The sequence below is a fragment of the Oenanthe melanoleuca genome, chromosome 4, assembly GCF_029582105.1.
Source record: "Oenanthe melanoleuca isolate GR-GAL-2019-014 chromosome 4, OMel1.0, whole genome shotgun sequence".
NCBI lineage: Eukaryota > Metazoa > Chordata > Aves > Passeriformes > Muscicapidae > Oenanthe > Oenanthe melanoleuca.
In genome coordinates, this window is record NC_079337.1 from 18,450,527 (window position 1) to 18,469,828 (window position 19,302).

Here is a 19,302-nt window from a genome sequence, read left to right on the forward strand (position 1 = left end):
CATTTTTTTCCAGTAAGCTGCTTCTAAAATGTATTTAATATTTCCATCAAATTTTACTGGCAAAAGAAATGGGCATTGAGAAATGTCAGCATTAAAAAGCTGGAAAGTAAGCATGGAACTGACTTCACTCAGGGCAGCAGAGGAAGAGGCTTGGAGGGCTTTAGCAAGACTGGGAATGGAATGTTACTGCTGGGAAGGGAGCCTGACACTCTGACCAGTGCTTGATTTTTAGTGCCTAGGGGGCTTGACTGCTGTTCTGGCCTTGCTTTAGACTTGCCAGGTACTCAGGTGTTGGATGGTGGTGCATGTGGGCAGTTCAAGGAAAAGGGATCAGGATGATCTTTCATGTGGGTATTCAATCATGAAATTACATTCCTACCCTTCCTCTGCTTTGTAAATCTTGATTTATTTTAACAGTGCTACACCCTGTACTTCTTTATGCAGTGTGCTGCATGCATGGCTTTTTTCCTTGGTAGGTGCACAGTTAACCTCACTTCTAGCAAAACAGCAAGAATGAACCAAGAGCTTTCCTTTCCTCACTGACTTCCCAACCCTTGGCTATTGCTCCTGCAAGAGGAGTAAGGAGAGCATCATGCTGCCTCTCCCAGACTGTGTGTTTCATTATGAAACCATAAGAATGAACACTGCATAGTCTTGGGCAAACAGGGTTAGGAGGATGCCTGTCCAGGAGGCTGCTGTGCCTGGCAGACTGTGTCATTTGGGAGTGCCTCAAGTGGTGGAAGGTGCAGAGGGACAAGGGCCAACACTATTTTTTTTGGTATCTTTCTGTTGGTGATATTTTGGCAGTTATATGATCAGTCTGAAGGCTTCAGAACATTTCTAGTGCAGCTTGTAGTGTCAGTCATGAAATCTGCCCATTTCCAGGGTAGGGTACCTGGAATGCTGTTTGCTCTGTGATACAGTTTTTGGAAATTCAGATAAAAATGTGCACGTCTTTTATTGAATTTGTTCTCTCATTCCCAAAGGAAGCAATGCATAGCTCTGCAGTTAGTTTTGCTTTCTCTTTGCTGCATCCTTCAGCTACTGATGAATGTTCAGCTCATTGCTGGTTGAAAGAACATGGAAGAAATTGCCTTAACACAAAATTCATTGATTCACAGTGCAAGAATAAAATGCACAATAAGCAATCACTGAAGCTTTGTTTCTCTCTTCAAGTAAAGATTAAGTACAGAGGAAAGGATACAGATGAGTGACTAGAAAAAGGAATTAATGGTAAACACAGACAAGTTTTAAGAAAGCTCTTCAGAAAGGAATATGCAGAGTTTTCACACCAGGAGTCGGTTTTGGTGTTTCATCTCTGGATGAACAGATGCCCAAAGACAAATCCATGGTCACTTTAAAAGGAATGAAAGATTAATTGCTGACTTGCAGTTCTTTTACTTTAAAATATTCAGACACATTTTTAAAGATCAGTGTCAGTGGGAGAAACCAGGAGTACCTTAGCCAAGCCTATGAAGTAGCCAGATGGTTACAGTGGGAGCTGCAGCTTCAACTCCATCCAAAGGCAAGAACCTGCCTTTCTTATTCTGTGCAAGCCCATAAACTATTGGCAGTGCAAAACAGCACTGACCAATTTCATCTGTGACAGATTTGATACTAGACCTCAAACATTAAAATGTGAATGTGCCTTCAGTCGGCAGCTAATTTGAGAAGTGAAATTACAAATCACCTAAGTAACAAAAAGCACTCACTTTCACTAAGTTCCACAGCCTTCAGTGCAGGAGAGAGTGGACACTCTTAGCTAATGCAGTGTCCCCTCTTGTCCAGGGTATGAAGCTAGGTGCTAATTAAACTAATCCTCTGTGGTGTTGTCCCTCAGGAAGGATGCCTGTGAGAGGTCTGCATATTTCATCATTCTTTAAATTTGATTTTGAGACTTACACACAGAGAGATGCAGCTCAGCCATCTTTTTTTTTTTCAAGAACTCCTCTGTCCACCCAGTTTGAACTGCTTTGACATGACTCATGTGCTGTGGATAAGTTACTTGGGTCTTGTCACCTTAGAAACTTATGCGATACAAAAAAGTTCTGAAAGAGTCTCTTTTTTTAACTGGCATTTTGAGGGTAGTATTTTTTCCTCTTCCTAGCTTTTAGTTAAGCAGTAGTGATAAAATTCTAGTTATTCTCTATGAGTTTTGTTGGGTTTTTTTTTCTGTAAGTGAACAGAAGTATTGTTAAACCTTGGAAGAAGAGAAGATTAGTCACTTCTTCCTCAGCTGGGCATGCCTTGTGCTGGGTTGTTTTGAACCTTGTTTTGCTCTTGGTGGATCACTCCAAGACAATGGAGTATCTTCATGCCATAGAAGATCAGCTGGTGGTGTCTTTTCTGCTCAAGGCATATAAAGTTTGACAGGACCTCTGTATGTGGATCAATAGTGAACTATTAAGAAGATTGAAATATGGTCTAGAAGTGACAGCAGCAGGTTGAGAATTGAAAATCTCTTTTCTTCTCCTGGCTCTACCTGTGGCTGGACAATTTACTTACTGTCTCACTGCCTTATTTCCATTACATGTAAAATGACTTTATTAGTGCTGTTGCAACAAGACTCACTATTAAGGTTATTTCTGTGCCTGTGCAGTGCATAGAGAAATAGCTTGCTTTTTAATACCCAGCATTAGAGCATCCCAGGCAGTGCAGCTTTTTGCCTGCAGTTAAACAAGGTACCACATCCAAAGCCAGGGGTTGGCATTATCTGTGTAAAAATTGCTGGCCTGCTCAAGGTAGGGTAGTATATTTCCCTATGGTACTGTATTGAAAGGAAAATGTTGGATGGGATGTACAGGATGTTAATAAGAATATAAACACCTTCTCCTCTCTTCCAGATCAGTGTGTATGGCATTTCATTTCCAGAGAAAGGCACTCATACTTTTATGGGTGCCAGTAAGTATAAAGCTGAGTGAAGCTCAGGGGATTTACAAACACTGAATATTTATTTGGCCACATATTTCTTCTGCTTAATCCTAATTAAATGTAAGGCAATGGTGTGATTCTTTTTCCTCACTGAATGCTGACTGATGCTGCAGAACCTATCTCTGATTTTATTGCTACTGGCCTTTTCTGCCAGCAACTCTTTTCCAGATAAATGCAGAGAATTTTTATTGACAGCTTATTTTAACAGATCTTATGATGAAGGATGTTTCTGTTGCAGAGGTAGAGAGCAGCTGTGAGATGGGTTTTACTGGCTATGATCCAATTTATCTAAGTTGTCTGTCTTGCTGTAATTCATCAAGTACTATAAAAAGTAGTTGTGAAATGGGCAGGGAAAAAAGCCCAACAAACCTCTTTCAGAGGTAAAAGGCACTTAATGTCATGGTGTCATGTATTAAAGCAGGCCAAAAAGAGCAGACTCACCCTGGCAGTGTTGGTTCTCTTCTAGGTCAAACTGTATGTGGTGAAGTTCCTTTCAAAAACAGCAGATGGATTGCTGCTTTGAGCTCAGGTGTGGGTTTTGGAAAAGGCTTGTAGTCTGAAAACCAAAGAGAGAACTTGTCACATCGAGGTGGTGGTGGGTTCACATGTGTGCTGTATGTTCCTGCCCAGAAAATGTCCCAGCACTTTTGGGCCAGGTGCCCCCTGTTTCCCAGAGCCTGAGCATTGCCAGAGGGACTCAGACAAACCTGGAGTGTCTGACAGCAGGAGCTGTGCTCTGCTTTCCTGCCTTTTACCTTCCCCTCAGCTGCCTGGCAGGAAAGGGAGATGTGATTTAAATCCACCTGGATTTCCATGATTTCCCGTAGAGAGGGGGAGAAAGACTATTTTGAAAGCTCCTGAGTATGAGTATTTTGAAGGTGTTGTGGTGTTATAGGCAAGAATAATCAGAAGAAGAAAAGTGGGGAAGTAACAAGAGTTTGACAAGTTCATATGTAAAATTTTCTGTAAGTTTTATCTAAAGGTATGATTGTTGTATCACACCTGTTTGATTTCTCAGGGATGGTTGAATTCCATATGGGTGGGTGCTGCCAATGGTTATGAACTGTGCATATTGTCTAATGAGTCATTTCTCAGTGAGTTGAAAACCTGTAATTTAATATTTCCAAAGGACACAACCCAAGGCCTATTGGCATCATAAAGAATATGAAATTATGTGGGCTTCACATCCAAAGAGTTAAATCTGGCCTTTGCTTTCCAGCTGGGAAAATTCCAGATTAATGCTTAAATTAAAGGTGTTTGCAGCAGCTGTAGGATGGACTACTTGAAATAACTCATTTCTAATATCTGCAAATTTTTCAATGCTTCAAAAGTAAGAGCTTCTCTTGTTATTTGACTCAATATTGTTTTGTTCTTCTCAAAGTTTCAGTCCTTTCCTAAATTTCAGTAATGAAATTACTTTCATTAATTTTAGTAATTTTGGGTGCTTGCTTGTCATCCATAATTAGCTATGATTTTTTTATTTAAAAAATGTATAGAGACTGTTCACCTGGAGATAGTACATTGTTTAAAGCTGCTTTTCTACATTTGAGTCTTTTCAGTTTGTTGTTGGCAAGCTAAAGCAGGTAACAGTGAAGGTACTCAAATTATGAAATCATAGTAAGGGATTCTCATTAGTAAGATGTAAGAAATAATATACTGAGGACAGAGAGTGGTAGTAAGAGCCACTTTTATTTGTTGCTTGAAAATTTTGAAGCTATTTCCTCTTTGGAGGCAGAAATTCTTCCAAAGTTGGTAGGTGGGACCTGACTTAGTGTCCTTGAAAGGTTTGTAAACTGGGGAAAGAAGTAATTGTCCTTTTTAAATATTTGGAGAGATGACCCTGGAATTTGCAAGGTTTGTGAAGAAGTTGCTTAAGCATTGCTGTATGACTGATTAATCCTCCAATTAATAACATTCATACTGAAATGGCTTCTTATATTAGTAATGGCACCAAATGACCTTGACATATTTATGCATAAACTAACTTACTATATATAGCAGTGATATTAAGAAGTTTTTTGCAATTTGCAATTAAATGGCTTAAAGAGGCTTTAACCCTTACTGACTGTTTAAGCATCAAAGATGTTCTAAAGCATATTTTTCCACTTGCAGCAGTTATCCTAGAGTTTACATGTAAAGACAGCTTGTAACACAAAGTAAGCTTGAAATAAAATATTCCTAGAATTCTCTGAGCTAGGCTTAAATAAAAGTTTATTATGGGGCAGGGGGGGAAAGACAGTTTTAATGTCTGTTGGGTCTTGAAAAATAATGTATGATATATTAATTTCTGTAATTGTCACTGAGAAAAAAAAGTGTTATCTAAAAGTTTTCTGTCTGTACAGAAAATGCATAGAAAGGTCTTTTTTTAGTGTATGGAAACAGAACATTTTTAGGCACCCATACTTCATGGGAGAAAACTGCAATAAAATAGATGTCCTTAAAAGCATATTTTGAAATTTGGAAAGAGTATAGACAAGTTTTAAAACCTAATACTGGAAAGCATTTGTTATAAGAACAGTTTTGTTTCCTTGTTTCTGTTGGTGCTGATGTTTGTACCCTAAGTGACAAAATGCATAGTGTAGGTATTAGCAGCAGAATCTGGAACTAAGCAAGTGGAAAGCATCAAGAGAAGAAAAAACCTTGCAAAGTAGCACTTAGTGGAGGGATAAACTGACAGTACTTTTATTCTTTAGTACTTGAATTTTGTTAGAAAGAAAAGTGCAGCTAGAGTGTACCTAAGTATATCATAAATGGTAACATGTCAATGTGAAAGCTTTTCTTTTTCCTCTGGAGTGGGGATTTAAGTCACTCAAAATATTTCTTCCACTCGCTTGACTATGAGATACTGCACTTCCTCAACATTAGATCCACAGCTCAGCCTGACTCCTGGAAAGAGAACTACACTGCTTATTAAATTAGGCTTCAATTCAAGGGGGTTGTCCACATGGTTACAGGCTCTGTTTAGTTATCCTCAGGGGATTCAACCCATGAGCTCAGCTTGCTTGGTTGGGATGACAGAGCTCTGCCATTCTGACCAATAAAATCATCTTTTTGGAGAACTCAGAGATTCTAATCAGTGTCAAACTTTCTATTTCAGCATCCATCCCTGAAGTACCTGAAATGAGCTGCTTAGTCATCTTCCATTCAGGATATTTGTTAGACTCTGTGTTCCATCCAACATGTCCAGAGTTACTCTCACAAATCCAAGATTTCTTCTTAAATGCTACAAACCATGCACTCTTCTAGTAAGTGAAATCTCAGGGTGTGAACAGATTTTGTTCAAGTTAAGGGATTAGGAATTTAGTCTAGTTTATTTTGTTTGTCTGTTTGTTTAGTTATAGGAGCCTAAGACTGTTCAGACAAGCTGCAGTTCCAGGTTTCATTATTCTTCTCTTAAGTAAATTTTTTCTTAATCCCCTTTTTCTGTTCCATGTTCTTCATGTATCCTTTCATAGTAGTAGAAACCTTATGATTTTTTCCTCTGTATAGTCTGGCTTTTTACCTTAAAATTTCATTAATGCATAATTTGGACTGGTTTCATAAAAGTGAAAAATAATGCCTGGATCATTGAGTCTTTCCCTCTCTCACCATTTTGAGAATGGGTTTTGGGTTTTTTGTGGTTTTTTTAACTAAATTATATGCTTGTTCATTCTTGGTAAGCTTAAAAGGGTATGTGGACAGAATGGAAGAGTTGAATAACACTGCTGATAAGACATGCAAGAATAAATGTAAATGACAGGTAATCCTTTAAAAAAGACTGACTGGTAAAAGCAAGCAAATCTTTCCTTCTCTGTGATGTCTCAAAATACAAGATAATAGAATAACTGTGCAGTATTGGTAAATACACACCCAGCTGGGAGATATAAAAAGAGCTGGGATCTCGGGTATCTTTGAAAAGCATTATTCTCTTCCTCCATTTCCCATCAGAAATTGTAAAGAAAAATATGTTGTTGTTTGTCAAAATGCTTATAGAATTAAGTAGAATTCATGTATTATTTTCACAGAATAAAAACCTATTTTAGGCTCAAATATTATTGCTACTTTATATCACCTTGTTATTCTTGCTGTTTCCCATACTTTGGTATCTCTGAGAATATGAGAATACAAAAATACAACTCCTGTCACACACTGAAATTTCAGTCTGTATATCTGCTCAGAGCATTGCAAGAGGTGAGAATACATTATTTTTAGTACAGGTTGGCATTGTCATGGGAGAAGCCTTGTTAATATTCACTCGGATAAACAGTTGTGATCTGAAGTTATTTTGCTAGGATTCAAATTTATTGTATCCCTATAATGTTTGACCATGACAAATACACTGCTGTGCCCAGGTTTCCTGTGTTACCAGAGGAGGAGGCATAAACATCACACACCTGCTCTGGGGCTGCCAGTCTCAGGAGGGTTTGCAGTCACACATTCATGCAGAGCTTGTACAACCCCTGCACAAGCACAGAATGAAGGCAAAGGGACTGAAAAAAAAACCCAAAAAAACCAAAAAAACAAACTGCATGTTGTTTTGGTAGATTTTCTAATTATTTTCTGAATTCTTGAGAAAGTCAAACCTCTTCTGGGACTAAGCCTTAAGGTTTGGTTTAGATCTTAAGCATGTGGAGAGAGACAATTCAAATGATTGAAGTGTACTGGGTGAATAGCCAAATATGCATGTGCCGGTTCCCCATATTCTGTACTGGTCTGTTTTGAATTATATTCAGGCTTCTTTCACCCAGGTTGTCAGGAGCTGTCGGCCAATGTAACAAGAAACTGTTACTTCTCCCCAGGAAATTCCTTTGTCAAACCAGGAAAACACTTTGCCTGTTTTTTCTTAGATTGCAACTGCTTGCCCACATAATTTTTGTTTTCACTTCTGTTTGGTTACTGACATGATCTTTGCTCACAGAACAAGGAACACAGAGTGTCTAATCTGTAAAAAAGCATTTCACATCCTTCCTTCTCACACTGGGAAGAAAATTCTGGTACCTGATAATGGATTGAGTTCCTCTTAAATACCCACTCTTGTCCCTTGTTGGTTCATGGTGATGGACATGACTGTGTGCTGAGTTTTTACTCCCTTCATTTCTCTAGGAGCTACTTCATAAAAGACTCTGAAGACTAACAGAGTGGCTCTGGGTTTGGGGAGTTGACTCTCTAGAACTGATTGTGGTGATCAGGTTCAAGCAGAGAAGAGATCAATATGATTTTTCTCCCAATTTGATTTTTCTCCTCTTGAGTCAATGTAGATGCTGCTTAGTTTTGTTTCTTTTTACCCTCAAAAATGAGGTTTTCAATGCATAATCATGCATCATCTCCCTCTGAAACCTTGGAGGGCAATTTAGGTCCCTGTAACCCCTGTGATTTTAGCAGATACTGAGAGCATATTGGTTAATAGGAAATGATTGGAGTGGATTTCCCTCAGTGTGACAAGCTGCTTTACCATCTACTTGTAGGAAAGGCAAAGCTTGATAGGAAATACAACAAAATAGAGATAAAAAGATGCAAACAGGTTAACTATAACATAATTTTTACCAAATATTGCCCACTACTTATAAGGACAATTGTTTTGCCATTGAGATGCATCAGAATGCAGTTTATAAGAAGCTGGGTAGGTGGGACAATTGGGACAGCAGAGAAGAGAGCTTCTCTTCTGTAAAACATCTTGTTTATTATTATGCAGATATTCTGATCTGAGGGCATCCAGAGGTTGCTTTAGCCATGATGAAATGAGGGAAAAAAAAGATTTCTCGGTGTTGAGAGTTTGATTCTTCTGTTCCCTTTGGCCCTTGTTCTGAAAAATACAAAATGCTTGGCATATTTTTATTTGCCATTAAAACAGCATGTACCTAAGGTTAAGTATGCAATTAAGTCTCCTCTAATAAATGTGCCCTTTGTCAACACATCCTTTTACTCCCTGGAATCTAATATAGCATGCATTTTCCAAAAAATTGTAGCAAATGGCCTTTAACAGTTCAATAGATGAAATGCTGCTGCCTCCTCTGCTATATTCAAAGCCATTAAACACAGTGTATTCAGAGAATTGCCAGCTATGCAGCTGTTTAGACCCTGAAAAGAGCAACATGTTACTAGAGATTCTGCATTGTTCATGCACTTTCTGTGAGACAAATGTACAAAGGTGATAATGGGCTGGATCTCCTGCTTTCAGGAAAGCCAGGAATCAGAATCCCTGCTGGGGTGAAAGACTGAGAAGTATATATTTATTTGCACAAGCAGCAGTGCCAGCTCAGGCTCTCTCTGGTACAGTTTCTCTCCATCTCTGACCTGTTTGTAATGCAGCTTTTACTGCAGTTTCCAGGTCTTGCAATGAAAATCCACCTTAATTTTACATCATCCCATCTCCGATGTTCTTAAACTGTCATCTCTAATTTTGACCTCCTGGATATTTCCTGTCTAATTTGCTACCAGGGTTCTGTTTGGTGACTCAGGATCTGGTGTTTTGCTCCAATTTGCAGCTGAGTGAGACACCATATAATGACACCAGGATTTGCATTCAGTATGTGCTCTCTTGAAGTCCCTGATACCTGACACATGTTGTGGGCAAGGCTTGGTGTTCCTGTGGTTTGCTGATGCTAAAGACCAAGTACTACTTTTTTTAGCTCTGGTTTCATATTTTATCTAATGCCTGCATGCTTTAACCACAGCATTTGCAGTTTGTTATTTATTAGGAGTGTTGTGTGTGTCATTTGATAGTGACCTGCTCTGAGGTACTGTATGTCAAATTGCCTCTTTGATTATACATTCCAAAGTTAATTTTCTTATATCATTTCAGCTGTTTCCTTGGTAAAACTCTGGAAGAATCTTACTAAAAATTAGTCAGAATTTCTTTTTTGAGTTTTGGCTTTTAATTTGGTTTAGTTGGGTACCAGAGAAAGGAAAAATGTAAATGGGTATTTCTGGAATCACTGGCAGTGACGTGAATTGGTCTTAAACAGAGGATGCACATAAATATAAGTTCAACTGATTTTAATGCTGATATTAAGGGTCATTGTCTAGGTTAGGCAATAGGTAGAACACCACCATGAAATAAATTGCACAAGAGATAGGGGCACCTTAAAGTTGTTTTATGAAAAGAAGAAAGTCTTTGAGCAAAAGCAGGTAAGATTAGTGTAGTTGATACCATTCCTGAACACTAATTATAGATAATTAGATCCTTGGATATTTAGCTTTGAGGTAGTTAATGGAAAGGTCCTGTTGTTTTGCCAGGCAGGTAAAGAGTCTGAAGCAAATTGGGCATGTCCTCATAGTCAGTCTCTGAGAGCAGAGGAAAGGTCATGTTCTGATTACTAACCCAAACAGCAATCCTTGCAGGCTGAGGGTCCAGACTCTGACTTGGTCCATTTGAAAAAATTCATCTTCTGAGCTGATGCCACATGACTGGAGATAGCAAAGCACTAGATCTTAAAGACAGATAAGACCATGCTGTGCTCTTGCATGAGGTTATGATTCCCTAGCTGCACTCAATTCATTATAGCCTGGAGAAAGAGAAAGCAGTGTGACAGAGCATGGCATCTTTCTAAACAACTACATCAGTAGAAACCCCCTGCAGAATTTTAAGTCATTCATCATCTTCCCACCCTCATCCCTCCTTGCTGTGCTGATAAAATACTTTGCATCCATTATTAAAACACATCTTTCTGTATTAGAATGTCCCTGCAGCCAAAGCTGTTCTCTGCTTTGTTATGTGAGGCCAGAAACTATACAAACTTCTAATTTAATGTGTTTTCTGACAGTCTGACGTTGTTAGACTGCTCTTGGCAACTAACTTTGTTGTTTCCATTGTTCTCATGAATCAAAAATATGCAAGTTAAAATGAGGTGACATATTTGTGTTTGGTTTGCATAAAATTGAATGGAAAGACTTAGAACAAACTTTGTTGAAAGGAAACACAAGCCTGTAGTAATGGATGCCCAAACCAAACCACCCAATGTTGCTTCTAACCCAATTTGAGTTCCAGACTTGATAAAATGCCCTGCTGTGTTGATTTTAGTATGGAACAGCACCCTAAAGATGTCTTATCTTAGTTCAGCTTCTCTTAAGACTGGTGCTATTTAAAGTGAGCACAATGCCAAGATTTATTTAGGTTTTGTATGAATCTAAACAGAGTGGGCTGTAATGTGTGACCATCTGTCTAAAGGAGAAACAAAATTACATTAGAAGTGCCATACAATTTTTAAGTCTTATTGGTGTCTTCTGATGTGAAACCATGTAGTAAATTAGTATCTGAAGGAATAAATTGTGAGGGAAGGAGTATGAACAAGGTCCTCGGGAACTAACTCAGAAATTTCTCATGTAAAAGACTTGTTTACATAGAGGGTTTTCTTGTTTCTGAAACAGCAAAGACAAGATCAGGAGGTAAATCTTTTAATGTTGCTGAATTCTTCCCTGGAATGATATTTGCCTGTGACAAGAGGTGTTGTCCTACCCCGTTGCAGTGGTATCCTTAGAGGATTCACAGGCCTTTTATGCTCAGAATGGAGCATGAGAGGTTTAGGGGTATGGATGCTTTTCAAAGGAGGTTTTGGAGGGCTGGGAGAGGGAAGTTACTTGGTTCAAGTGTTGCGAGATAAATACCTTTAAAAATACTTTAAAAGTGCCTTTTGGGTGTGAGTGTGAAAGGATTTAAAACAGCTTGCTATTTCAGTCAAAGAAAAGAACCAGTGAAAGGAAACAAGCCTACCAACCAGTAAATGCTCAATGCTCATTCAATAACAAATTTCCAAATCTTTTGTTGCCACACTGTGACAAGGGTCTGTCCTGCTGCCATAAGTGTGTGGGGGATTCATAGAGCTAATTCCCATAACACCAAGAGGAGTTTTCCATGTACCTCTTTCACAAGGATATTCTATACATATTTGAATGAGCTGTTTCATTTTATCTTAGCAGCAATCTAGAGACTTGAATTTTCCTTAGTATTGTCTGACAGAGCATGACAAAACACTTAATAGTGACACAATGGCTCCTTCACAGCTGTTATGGTCTATTGTGGTGTGTGGACTAATTGGGGAATGTTTTAATCTGTTGATGCTCCACTCAGAATAATGTGGATTATTGACAGGCTGCACTTGCTGCAAACTAAACATTGAGCGTCTCCAAATGTTCTGCAAGCTGCAACTCTATATTCCACATATGGTATAGAAAATTTAGTACACCAGATACTGATAGACAGTAGACAAAAGTCTTGATGAGACTTGTCCAGTTACACACCATATTCTCAAAGTGTGACACTGTAAAGCTGTGGTTTGTCATGGAGGTTTCCCAAAGACATTGGCTCTTGAATCTCAGCACTTTGCTAAAACAAATGTCAAACTAAAGATCCTTGATTATGTAATGCTGTGGAAATATGCCTCAATGAATTAGAGTTATCTTTTATGTGTAGGTAAGTAAAGATTCATTTAGCCAAAAATGAACTGAGGATCATCCTTGAGATCTGCTATTCATTCAAGGAAATAAGAAGTTCCACCTGTTCCATCTGTACAATTTTTTCTGGACACAGAACAAAATTTAACTAGTGGAAGCCACTGATACTTGTATTTATCATTACTAGCTTTCAACTTTGCATATTTAAATATAAATTTATCTTTATAAACATATCTTTATATAGAAAGAAAATTATTAAGAACACTATGAAAGATGAATGATTTTGAGTGTCCCAGAGCCCCAAGTAACAATAGTAAAGGGAGCCTGATGCTTCAGGAAGCTTGAGAATATGGCAGAAGCAATCCTGGGACACTGTTTTTCTCCTGATCCATGATTCACAAAACTTTTGATAAGCTGTTGGAGAAATATTTTAAAATGACCAGGACTTCTTACCCTGTGTTTGCCACTTTAGTGTGTCACAGGACATGGAAGATGGTTTCAAAAGTCTCCAGGGAGGATCCAGGCAGTTGAGCTCTTAGAATATTCTGAGATGGTGGAATTAAGACATAAAAGCACAAGCTGTATGGCCATCTAGTCGTGGAGTAATTAAGTTCCAGTATCAAATGTCTTTGTTAAATGATTAAACAGCACAGTGAAGAGGCAAGTGTATCTTTCTGGTGTGTATTTTCAGATTTGAATAATTCAATAACGTTGACATGAAAAATGAAACAACACAGTTTGTATGTCTCACACAGGTTTGCAAATTCTGATGTGCAGCAGATTTCCAAAGAAGCTCTCTAGAAATTGAGGAGCTTCTTTCAAAGCTTAGGCTGCCAGCTGAATCTGCAGTAGGCAGAAATTTCACAGGGACAGCTTGTTTTGCAAAGTATCCTGCTGCTGGTTTTCTTTTTCCATTGATGGAAATAACTGAGACTAGATTTCCCTCTGTGCTGCACCCCACCACAGTCTATCCCTGCCCCCGTGTTAGAGCTTCATATGGAAACAGAATATGCAAAAGAGGACAGAATTGTGTATTCTCTTAGGATAATAGGACTTACATGCCTAGTAAGAAAGCATATGCACATGGTGCATGTAAAAAATGCTGTTATATGTGAGCCTGCAGCATCAGGGCTTTTTCTTAGCACTCAGCAATGAATTGTCAAAAAATCATGTTAAGAGGCAGCTGTGTATAGTGAGATATATGCACTTTATGCTGAACAGTATCTATGGAATTACAAAATCATTTAGGTAGGAAAAGACCTTTAATAACCCCTAGTCCTAACACAGATATATGCTCAATACATAAAATAGAGAAATAGAGAGTGTCCAGCTCCATGTCCACCTCTGAGATCCTTGCTCTGTCACACTGATCCCACTCTCAGCACGTGTCTTTGCTAAGGGTTTCCCTTCTCCCTGCCAGGGCTGTGCCCTTCTGAAAACACAATATTTCCCTGTCACTAAACACACATGAGCCTGGAGGTTGGTAATATTCATCAGCCTTGCCTCTCCTCCAGGCTCGCAGCTAGCCCTAGTCAGCACAAACATTTGCAAAGTTAATTAGACTTTTTTCTTTAATTTCAGAGTAATTTGAACTAAGGTTTGGGTTTATTCTTGCAGTATTTAAGCATTTGCATGGGTTCTTGCTTCTTTCTTGCAGCTCCTAGTTTTGCCACTGTCTGGTAAAGGTATGGTAAAAGCATGATCCTTCATTCAATTATTTGCTTATTTTATTTGATCCTCTTACAGATTTATGTATGGACTGTGCTATACTTTTGGAATGATTAACTAGCTTTGTCTACCTGAGCCAGTGTAGGTAGAATCCCATGGAGCTACTTTGTAGCAGACAAATAGTTATTGGAAATTGTGCATAAATCTTTTCTGTTTCATTTTGGTGCCATCTTCACCGAGCTGATCAATAACAGAGTCTGTAATTTCTCCAGTGCTTCTTTACTAAGTTGCAATGTTGTCAAAATCACAAAAGAGCATCATTTTTCAACTTATGTCACTCCCAGTGTAGCAGATTAGAAAACTGAGATCTCTGTCAAAATAATTTCCAGATCATCTCCTGAAGATTACCTCCTCAAGTTTTTCTTGAAGTTTGTTTTCCAACATTTTTATCTGTGATTGAAAGAGTAACATGTTTTTTACTTGTCTCCTTGGAGACCTTGAAATTGAGATGCTGTATATTTAACCCACTAAATTAAAAGAAAAATGTCCCTACTCTGCTCATGGCTCATGAGTCCACTCAGTTCTGACAAATGCAAGACTCAGGGGATTTTTTCACACCTTTTAAAGGTTTGTTGGTTGTTTTTTTTAAATTATTATAGAATTATTATCAAGTTTACTGGGGGTAGGTTGATAAAGATATAAGCAGAAATTTAGGAATAACTAAATTTTTGAGAGAATTATAACGTTACCAGAAAAAGTCAGCTTGTCTCTCCTAGATTTCCATCTCCATCCCACGTTTCCCAACCTCACCCAACTTCTTGGTGGGGGGGAAAAATCCTCTGGATCCAAAATTCTATCTTGCTCCCAACTGCTTTAGCTCTCAGCCCAGTTAAAGCTTAGCTGAATGGCTGACTTAAATTTTCCATACACGAGGCTTAACATTGAACAATTTTTCCTCATTTAATCAATGTCCTAAATTGGTCCAATGTAAAAGTCAATGGTAATGATCTTGCAAGTCCCTTGAGCAGATCAGATTAAAAAGAAAAAAAAATCCTTATTATGTGATCAAAGTTTTGGATCGAGTCTTTTGTTTTTTTGTGTGAATCAAGGCTTTAGTCAAGGCATAGTTATGTTTCAATTAAAGTATTTTATGCCCCTGCCATCGTGTGTACTCTTGCCCACTCCCACCCCTTCATTCTCTGCTTTGAGGTGAATTTCTTTCCTGGAGGGTTAATTAATTTGCTGACACTGTGCAAGAGAGGAGACCCTCCTGACAGTACTCCAGTTAGTTCTCATATTAATGCAAAATTCCATGATTGCTTCAATGTAAATGTAAAAAAAACCCCACTAATTTTGCTTTAATAGCTATTTACATAGAAGTTTATTAAATGAATGATAAGTACATTTTTTTTTTCCTAGTTGGGATTTACCTTTAAAATATGTCTACTTAGCATCTCTATGTTATCATTACTGTTAAGATTTCATTGTTTCCTTACTCTAGAGAAGATGTGCCAGTATTTTTGTAAGGGAACTGAATACAGAAGCTGGCTCAAGGCAAACAGGAGTTGTTCTCCCCTAAACAATGCTCAGACTTTGACAACTTTGCCCATTTCCTTTCTCTGCCACTTTGAATTTTAATGAGGAAAAAGATACAGACTCTTGAGCAAGAATTTCTTCTCTCTTGTTATGTCTAATTTCTAAAATACTGCCAAGATTGAAAAGCACTGTTAAGAGATAATCTGAGTCAATATTAGCATAATAACCATCTGTAAAGGTTGTCAAGGAAGGCTTGGAATTTTTGACTTACTACTGAATATGTTAGAATATTTCTTAACAGGAACACCAACAATATGAACAATATTCTGCATAGTCCAACACTGATATATAGAGATACATATATTTTAATAAAATATTTTGTATCTATAAAAACATTTTTCTTGGGAAAAGGATATGTACACTATGTTTCCCTCTAGCAATGTATTGAGACCAATGAACATTTGTTTTCTCAAGGAAACGCATCAAGAAATTTTAGACATATGTAGTCATAACCAAAGGAGAAAGATTGATGGCCATATTGGAAACACTGTAATTTTAACTTCTCATTTTAGAAGTAGAAACACTTGATGTGAGCAATTTTCAAAGTGCTGAGAGGAATGTCATGTCTGAACATTTAGAAGAATTTGTTGATGATCTGTAACTCCCAGTTCTCTTGAAAATTCATCTCCTCATGCTGTACAAGTGGAAATACTCACACGGGCATGTATAAGTGAAAAAGTGATTGATTTCAAGTCTACTTATTAAGTACATTACCTTTATGAAGATAACCAGAATAAACTTCTCTGCAATATTCTCAGTTTGCAACATAAATTAATGTTGTGTTTGAATAGTCAGAGAGTTGTGAATCAACTTCCACTGCAACCTTTGGCAGATCAGCTCACCTGGAGCTCTCCAAAGTGTGTATGACTGCATGAAACTATCTGAGGAACTTACTTTTTAAAAACATACTGTTTGCATGATTCTTGTAAAATGGTTATTGGAAACTAAAGCTTCCCTTTTGAATTGAAAGTAAATATTCTTGGTTTCTTTTATATTACCGCATTAGCTAAGGTAACTTCATGCTAGAATAAAAAATCTTTTGTTTCATAAAAAATAATAATTATTTGTGCTTTTCATTTTTTCAAAACCTATTATGCTGATTGAAAAAATAGGTTTGAATCGATAGCTAGGTGTGTCCACTGTAAAATATGTGCAAATCTGCTGAAATTAGTAGATTTATACCAGTTAAGTATAATTATATAAATATTCATGCTGCTTTTAAATGTCATTTTGCTACTTATAAAGGAAAGTGATATTGCCACAGAAAATATTTGTGTCTAGTGTTTCTCATTGTACACTTTTGTTATTAACAGGATTTCTAATGTGGCAGTATGGAAGCCTGAGTTCTTAATCTTGCTTTCCTCTAAATTTTCCTAAGATCTTGGTTGACAGAGGCTCTTGATTTGGAAAGGAAAATGATTAAAAATAATCTACAAACTTTATTACTGCTTTCAGAACGAAGTCAATCTTCAAGCTGAAGCTTGTGATTTAGAGGTATCTTCTAATATGAGTATGGAAATCATCTAGGATAAAGCAGCATTCATATATCAGTGTTTTTCTACCAAATACAATGTCATTGTTTACCTAAGCATGTCTAGGATCTGCTTGAAACAGCTGAGGTTATGATGAGGAACTGGGGATGTTGGAGTGAAGTTGGGCAAGGGAAATCCGTGAGAATGGGGGAAAGTGATGTAACTTTGTTTTGTTGTTTTTTTGGCTCATCACTCTAATCTATTTTAACTGGCAATGCATTAAATTACTTTCCTTACTTCATGTTCCTTGTAGTTTGGCTGTGATCATAGTTGGTAAGTGATCTTTGTGGCCTTTTATCAGCTCATGAGCTTGTGTTTGTTTTCCTTGCCCTGCTTTTTTGGGGAGGGGGAGTGCAGCTGGCAGCTGTCTCAAGTCAACCCACCACAACAAAGAAAATGACAACCTAGCATCAAATCAGACACAGATGTAACAACAAACAAACAGATCTTTCTACAGAGGGCAATGGCATTTGATCTCCAGCAGCACAGCAGGCAGTGTTGACTACCCAAGTTTGTTTTATTAGCTCTTCATGTTCTTTCCTTAAATCGATAATTAGAAATTGTCTTCCAAACTGCAAAGTCCATTTAAACCACAGGCTATGTTAAGACTATATTTTTGGTAATTAATTCAGAAGTTTAGCTTTGGCTGCTGTTGCAATTTTCTACCTATTTTATCATTTTGGGCTGAAAGGGAAGATACTGGAAATAGTGAGTTTTATCTCTAAGCAGTTACAGGTTTTGAGATGTTATTTACCTATGAATGCATATGACATGGGAATTCTGAGCCTAATTCTCTACGTGTCTCTTTCTTTTTGGATTTTGTATGATTGAACTAATGAAAGTGACCATCTTCAATACATGGTCAAGCAATTAGAATTCAGCAGTAAGAAATCCTACTTCAGTACAGTGGTAAAATTGAAATTTTATGTCTCAATATAATTTAAAGACTTAAGCTGTTCTTGAAAAAGCTTGCTTGATATTAGGTTTGAGTTGTATGAAATGCTGAGACTCAAGTACTGTGTTTTGGCATATTAAGGAGAATAAATGGCTTGCTAGCAGTTTTCCTTTTAATTGCCAAATTCCATATAACATCTGTAGTTTGGGGGTTTCTTTGGTTTTTTTTTTTGTTTTGTTTTGGGGTTTTTTTTGTTTGTTTGTTTGTTTTCTTCGGTTGGAAGCTTTTGTTTGCCTTGTTAATTACCTTGTTTAATCCTAGATGGGTCTGAAACAATTTTTTTAAGTCGATAAGGGTTTACAGGGCTGATTTTCCCCTCAAATCCTTGTGGCCCTGGCATGCCAATGGACCAGATTCCTAAAGTGTAAGTGAATTCAATTTTTCATGCTTTATAAAAGCAGCTGAGTTGTGCACAGACCACTTAGTATTTTCATGTATTTTGTTAGCCAGAGGAAATTTCTTGCTACGAAGAGTTTAGCCATCCACATTTGTCTTCCCCTGAACTTGATGTCACTTATCGTATTTTAGGCTCCAGCTGGAGTGTTTTAAACAGGGTGAAGATACTATTGGTTATTATCCATCTGCATGGATAGGTCTCTGTGAACAAACAGAAACAATGCTAACAGTGTGGGATCCCTAAAGTTCATGATCTTTCTGGATCAGCTAGCAAATAATGCTTGCTTAAAACTACCACGAGCAGGCAGTAAGTACATAAAAAAAGCAAGCTGTATTTTGGGTGCCTGAGACCTCTTTCTCCTTTCTGAGGCTGATTAGATAATGCAAATGCCTGCATACATACATAATAAGCATCTGCGTGGCTGGGCTGCCGGAAACAAACACATTTATCATCATTGCTGGGGACTTGTTGTGTCGTGCAAACGTGTCATCCCAGTCTGATACAGCAGTAGCCCTGTGACAGATTTAACAAGATTAGATGACCTCCAAAAAAAAGCTTTGCAAAACATTACAGATAATGCTATGCAAATTGACAAGTAGCATAGACAAAAAGCTTAATAATTACTCCTTCTCCTTTTAAAACATTTTTCCTCTTTTGGAGGTCAAGCCAGGTTAATTTATGGAGTCTGAAAGTGTCTGTTGCACACGCTGTGGTCGTTTTTCAGAAAATGTAGGGGGAAAAAAAGCCCCAAACAGGCTAAATTAGGAAAAGTGATCAGTGTAGATTATGTTATCAGGTCTTCACTGAGCCTCAAAGGTCAGAGAATTTCAGTTTACAGTTGGACAAGCTCCAGC

The 19,302-nt window shown here is 37.7% G+C and overlaps 1 protein-coding gene across 1 annotated transcript in view; it reads left to right on the forward strand.

Moving 5' to 3' along the window:
• The window catches only part of GRID2 (glutamate ionotropic receptor delta type subunit 2), a 662,777-nt gene that overhangs the window by 288,878 nt on the left and 354,597 nt on the right, over positions 1-19,302 (forward strand). The gene's annotated exons all lie outside the window — the stretch shown is intronic.